This window comes from Macadamia integrifolia, chromosome 5 (genome assembly GCF_013358625.1).
Source record: "Macadamia integrifolia cultivar HAES 741 chromosome 5, SCU_Mint_v3, whole genome shotgun sequence".
In the NCBI taxonomy this organism is placed as follows: domain Eukaryota; kingdom Viridiplantae; phylum Streptophyta; class Magnoliopsida; order Proteales; family Proteaceae; genus Macadamia; species Macadamia integrifolia.
Window position 1 is genome coordinate 36,759,521 of NC_056561.1, and position 5,891 is coordinate 36,765,411.

Here is a 5,891-nt window from a genome sequence, read left to right on the forward strand (position 1 = left end):
TGATCGTAGAATCATTTCATAATTTTATGCACTTAAAGTATTGTATCGTGGATCCTGGATGGATTGTGGACACGTGTGCTTGTCCATGTCACCAGCCTTCAGGTGAGTGGAGGCGGGGTGTGACACTCGGGGAGAGTGTTCACCACATTTATCATAATAAAATGCAACCTACATTATGGGAGAGGGTTCCCTATGCCACTAGTGGGGAGGAATCTACATGCCACACCAAAGCTGTCCTGGAAAAAAAATTGTGATTCACATGGGACCCACATACTTATAGTGAAAAAAAAAAAAAAAACCCCTCAAATTGCACATTGTTCACACATGGGCCTTGGCTTGGCGGTTTTTAGACTGCTTAGTGGAGTACTTACCTGAGGGTTGGTCACTTGATCAACTCCTCTCAAGTGCGTCAATACTTGATTTGCACTAATTTTCTTGCATATTTGACATTGTGGGAAAGTTGTTCCCCTTAGCTAAAATTAGCTAAATTTTACATGTCAAATAAAATAACCATTACTAGTACAGCAGATTTGATTGCCAAGTGGACTACTTAGTGACAAATGTAAAGTAGTCCATATTGTCAAGTGAGGGCTGCTCTATAACCACCAAGGATTTAGTTCTTGGATCGGTGTGAATTAGTCAATTTCGCCCCTACATTTCACCAAAAATAAAAAGGAAATTTACTATTTTACCCTTGATCCGATAATGATCTCCAATCTTAATCGGTCAGATATTCGTATTGATCTCAGCTGATACTAATATGATACGATCAATCCAATACTAATACATAAACCATAGCAATCACCATGACAACTACTTCAAGTGTCATGTAGGGCCAATACAGGGCCAATTCTTTTGGCTGTAGGACAAGATCCGGACATAGCAGCAGAAGCTGGAGTTTATGCTCGTTTAATGATCCCAAGCCTTTTCGCGTATGGTCTTCTGCAATGTCATGTCAGATTCTTACAAACACAAAGCATTGTCATTCCAATGGTGATAAGCTCAGGAATAACAGCTCTACTTCATATCTTTCTCTGTTGGATTTTGGTGTTTAAGTCTGGCCTGGGTAACATAGGAGCTGCATTGGCAAATTCCATCTCTTATTGGATCAATGTCATATTGTTGGCTTTCTATGTCAAGTTCTCTCCTGCCTGTAAGACCACTTGGACCGGTTTCTCAAAGGAAGCGTTGCATGGTGTCCTCAAATTTTTAAGGCTTGCAATCCCCTCAGCTGTTATGGTTTGGTAATGCAAAATCATATTCTCATGTATATCAAGTCCGAATATATGTATATATTAATACTGATGGTCCTTAACCTGACTGTATCATCATTTGTAACAAATGTGGTCGTTTGAGCTGATGGTTCTCCTATCTGGTCTTCTTCCAAATCCAAAGCTAGAGACATCAGTTCTGTCAATCAGGTGAGAACCAGGTTCATGCAAGCTTTGCTTTAAAATTTCTCTTTATCTGTTTTAAAAACAATGCCTGCAATAGCTACTTGGTTGTCCAAAATATGGATGGTAATTGTGTTTGACTGTGTGCCTGATAACTGTTTTCACTCTAGCTGCTTGTGTTCTCAATATAAGCAAATCCTGCCATCATCAGTTTTGTTTGATACTAATCTTTGGTTGTTTGTTTCTAATCTTATCCCCAGCCTCAACACATCCGCTTTGGTTTGGATGATCCCTTTTGGACTTGGTGGATCTGTACAGTGAGTTGAGCTAAATTAGTGTCCCTTAATAATGACATCTATTCATTGAATATTTTTACGAAATTGAATCTTTTCATTCTCAGTACATGAGTTTCAAATGAATTGGGTGCCGGGCATCCCCAAGCTGCACGTTTAGCAGTACTGGTTGTGTTAATGATGGCCATTACTGAAGGCATTCTAGTAGGCATAACCTTGATCTTTTTGCGTAAAGTTTGGGGATATGCTTATAGCAATGAAAAGGAGGTAGCAAAATATGTGGGAAACATGCTGCCTGTGCGTGCAATTTCCAACTTCTTGGATGGAATCCAATCTGTGCTTTCAGGTTTGTTAATTTCTAATAGATTACTACTATCATTTATCAACATTAATAGTTTCACAAAAAAAAAAAATAAAAAAAAATCGATTTATTATTTAGGCACAGCAAGGGGATGTGGTTGGCAGAACATTGGTGCTTTCATCAATTTAGGAGCTTATTACCCTGTGGGCATTCCTTCTGCCATTTTATTAGCTTTTGTCCTACATATTGGAGGAAAGGTGAGAATTCTTCTTTTCCATTTAACTAGCTTGAAGTAATCATGTCAAAACTGTTGAGATAAATTGGACTGGTTCTCATATATTGTTGTCTACTGGAAATGTGGCTAACATGGACTCTGGTTTGGTATTATATGTGCGCTCTCTCCTTCCGGTCTAATTGGGGGGCGGAAGTAAGGAATTATTTCTTCTTCATTTCATTCCCAGCTTATATTTTAATCTAACTGCCTTTTCCCTATGCTTATTTTTCAGGCAAAAAAGGCTACTGACAGAGTCTCTGACTCCATGATCCCCAAGGATATGGTTTCAGGAAGCTGAATTATTGATGCTTTATATCTAAAGAAGTATTAGAATAATCTTAACAAATCCAAGTGCCTCACGTTGTTGGGAGCATTAAGAGATCAAAGCTCTACCTCTTATTTGTTGGTCAATAACTGATGTTCCTAAAGATCAATAGAGGGGGAAGAAAGTACAAGGCAGGTAATTTTTTTCAGAGAACAAAGCTTATGGAATTCAGTTGAAATTAAGAACTCATACAAAACACCTTATCTTTTCAAGTAAACTTTTAGATGCATCATGTGGGTTCTGTTTTGCTTTCCAATTATGACTCTTCCTTTCAGTATAGTACAACATTTTATATTGGTTTGAGCTCACTATTCTCTGTAGTCCTACAACCAGAGCACTCCAGGGGGTTCCTTTCCTGTTAATTTTGCAATTTCACAGTAGTGTGCAACAGAAGGTCATCGTTCTTTCCAAGTACTATGCAGGACTTTGGAAAAATAATGCTAAATTGAATTGCTGACTAATGCTTTTACATACTAGCCTAGTATATTTTGAGATATTAATAGATGAAAAAGCCATTTCCAAGAACTTGAAGGATGCATTGCGTCATGAAACTTACTAATATTGATCTGTTGCCTGGTTAATATATCCATCTGTTGCATTATTAAAGAACTCAAATAAAAGCTTTTCGAAAATAGTAAATATTGAGTTTACAAATACATTTCCAAACTTTGGTTTACCAGTAATGCCCCATAAAAATTGGGGGGTAAATCTTCAGTTTTAGAAGCCTGCAACAACTCATCACAGTAAACTACAGCCTCCAAACAAGAAATTTATCCCTTTTCTTGTGACAAAATTATGAAATTATGTAAACATAAGCCGCTAAATAGCTTGGTTCTGAATCAGCTAATGTACAATTCTGCAGGAAAGCAAGATCTAATTCTCATTAAATGCATTCTATTAGCAATGCCAGGATGAGAAGAGTCAAAAAACAATATGGATACATTATATTATATCAAAGCAACATTCTACTGAAGACTGATGCATAAGAAAAATCAATCTGTGTGTTGCTTCAGTGTCAAACCAATGACTTATCATGGATTATGCACAAGATTGCTGCAACATGAAGATCCTACTTCTTTAGTATTTATTTGGATGGTCTAATAATCCATGAAATTTTTTTCCCTTTATTTCTTGACCCTAACATTGAAAGAGTTTTCACTATTGGGTCTCACCCGGAGGCTGGAATTGCATTCCTTCTCTGAGAGGTGAATGAGATGAACCACCATCATGAATTGTGGATTAAAATATGAAGGCCTAGACCCTCCCTCGGGGGCATGCCGGGGAATCGGAGCTGTTTCTTCTGTTGGTACAGGTAAAGATGAAGTATAGCTAAATGAGAAGACAGGCATGAGACATTGTCAACCAGAATTGTCACCTTTTCAATGCTCACAAAAGACAAACCTGTGCTTCTATGCCTACTGCACAGAACTTCTTTCTTTTGGGTCATAGTTGAAATTCTAAGATAATAGATTAAAGCATCATCACTTGCCATTGGAAAAATGAATAAAATGGAGAAGCAGGAACAAATCTACATAATATGGGAGGAAGTAAAAAATGTCAGCCACCGCGAACGCTTTGGAGTCCCAAAATCTGTGAGGATCTTTCCTAATTGATCAATAAAAGAGTGAAACACACCAGAAATGACTACTAGGACTCATACTCCAAAGAAGAAAATAGATGAGAACAATGCCATAATACAATACTTCAGAGGCTTCTATTATCTCTTCAATTTCTGACACTAGGATATATACAGTTTCATGAGTAAATAAATAAACAAGAGGCCTGTTCTTGATAGCAAACCTTAATAGATCATGAAGCTGACTACCAATGAAATCTATATGCTCCAATCAATACTTGAAAGACACTGCAATCTAGAAACTAGACACTGATTTCCAAACACAGGATCTCGAATAGCAGAGAGAACTAGATAACTTGAAGTTCAGAGAGGAAAATCGTATTAACAGCAGATAGAAAACTCAGAATGACGTGAAATCAGGTCTAATGTTCAACTTGAAAGATCCAATTATCATGCAGAATATCGCAGAGATCTATCTGAGACAATTTGAGTGCAAAGACAATTTTTGTATCATTAGGAAAACAGGGCAGTAGCAATAGAACTACTATTCTAGCTATTAAACTTCAGGAATTCAGATCAGGATTCAGGATAATAGATAACCAGAAGCTTAAATATCAAATTTGAAGCAATTCTGATCAGTTTCTCAAGAGATGTAGCAGATTAAAACTTGCGGAAAAATAGAAACCAGAATGGCCAAAAGCTTAAAACACAGAGCAGGCTCTGATCTGATTTATCGATAAAAGAAGAAAGAATCAGAAATTAAAATATAAAAAAGTGTAATTTCTATTAAGATGTGCTTGGAACTTGGCGTTGAAGACGGAGGCCACATTTGTTTCCATCTAACATTAGTTCAAGCATTCGAGTTCTCTGGTATCTTCAACCACAAATCTCTAATTAACCACAACAAATGGATCAGAAAAGAAATCCAAAACAAATAAATAACTAAAATGAAGGATTAAAGAAAGACATTACTTTTACATGAGAAAGGACATCAGTAACCATAAAAAAGACTTCCTGAATGATTTGGTTTACTTAAAATTACATGTACTATTTCCGAAACTTGTTGATATTGCTCAGGGATACTATAATAAGTTTCTAAGAAACTACATATATCAAACCTAAGATTGAATGATTGATGCAGCAATGAAGGTCTACTCAAGGAGGAAAAAAGGGTCGACCCTAGTGGCTGATTGGGTTGACCAGGTCTAGTTCATTGGTCCACGGTTTGGGCAATTGATGGGGTTGTTAGTTTTTAACTAGTTTCTAATTTTCAATCAGTAATTAGTTTCTAATTCCAGCTCTTTTATTTCCTAGTTTACTTTTCCAGATTCGGTAACTAGATGTTAGTAATTTTTATGTCAGTTTTTTAGTGGAGTTTCTAATTTGTAAGCACCCCCCTCCCATCATTATAAATAAAGAAGGTCACATACACTACAGCCCACGATTTATAAAATTAAACAATGCTTCTGCATTTTGCTCTTTGAGTGTGCTTTGTGTCTGGTCAAAGTGCTAGAATTGGTGTTCGATCCAATTGACTCCTTGCGGCATAAAGTCCAAGAGGCTTCTTCAAGCTTTCTTATTCTTCTTCTCAAGATTATTTATAAGGTCCATCAATCCAAGTAAGAGTTCTGACTGATTTCAGTTTTCTCTCCTGTCGTCCTTCTCTGTTCTGAGAGTTACAACCATCTGATGGCCTTGAATTTTGGATCGAGTGTTAGTCTCATCTAG

General features: G+C 36.9%; 1 pseudogene; it reads left to right on the forward strand.

Moving 5' to 3' along the window:
* Positions 1-312: 312 nt before the first annotated feature.
* On the forward strand, positions 313-2,881 carry LOC122080253 (annotated as a pseudogene).
* The last annotated feature ends 3,010 nt before the right edge of the window (positions 2,882-5,891 follow it).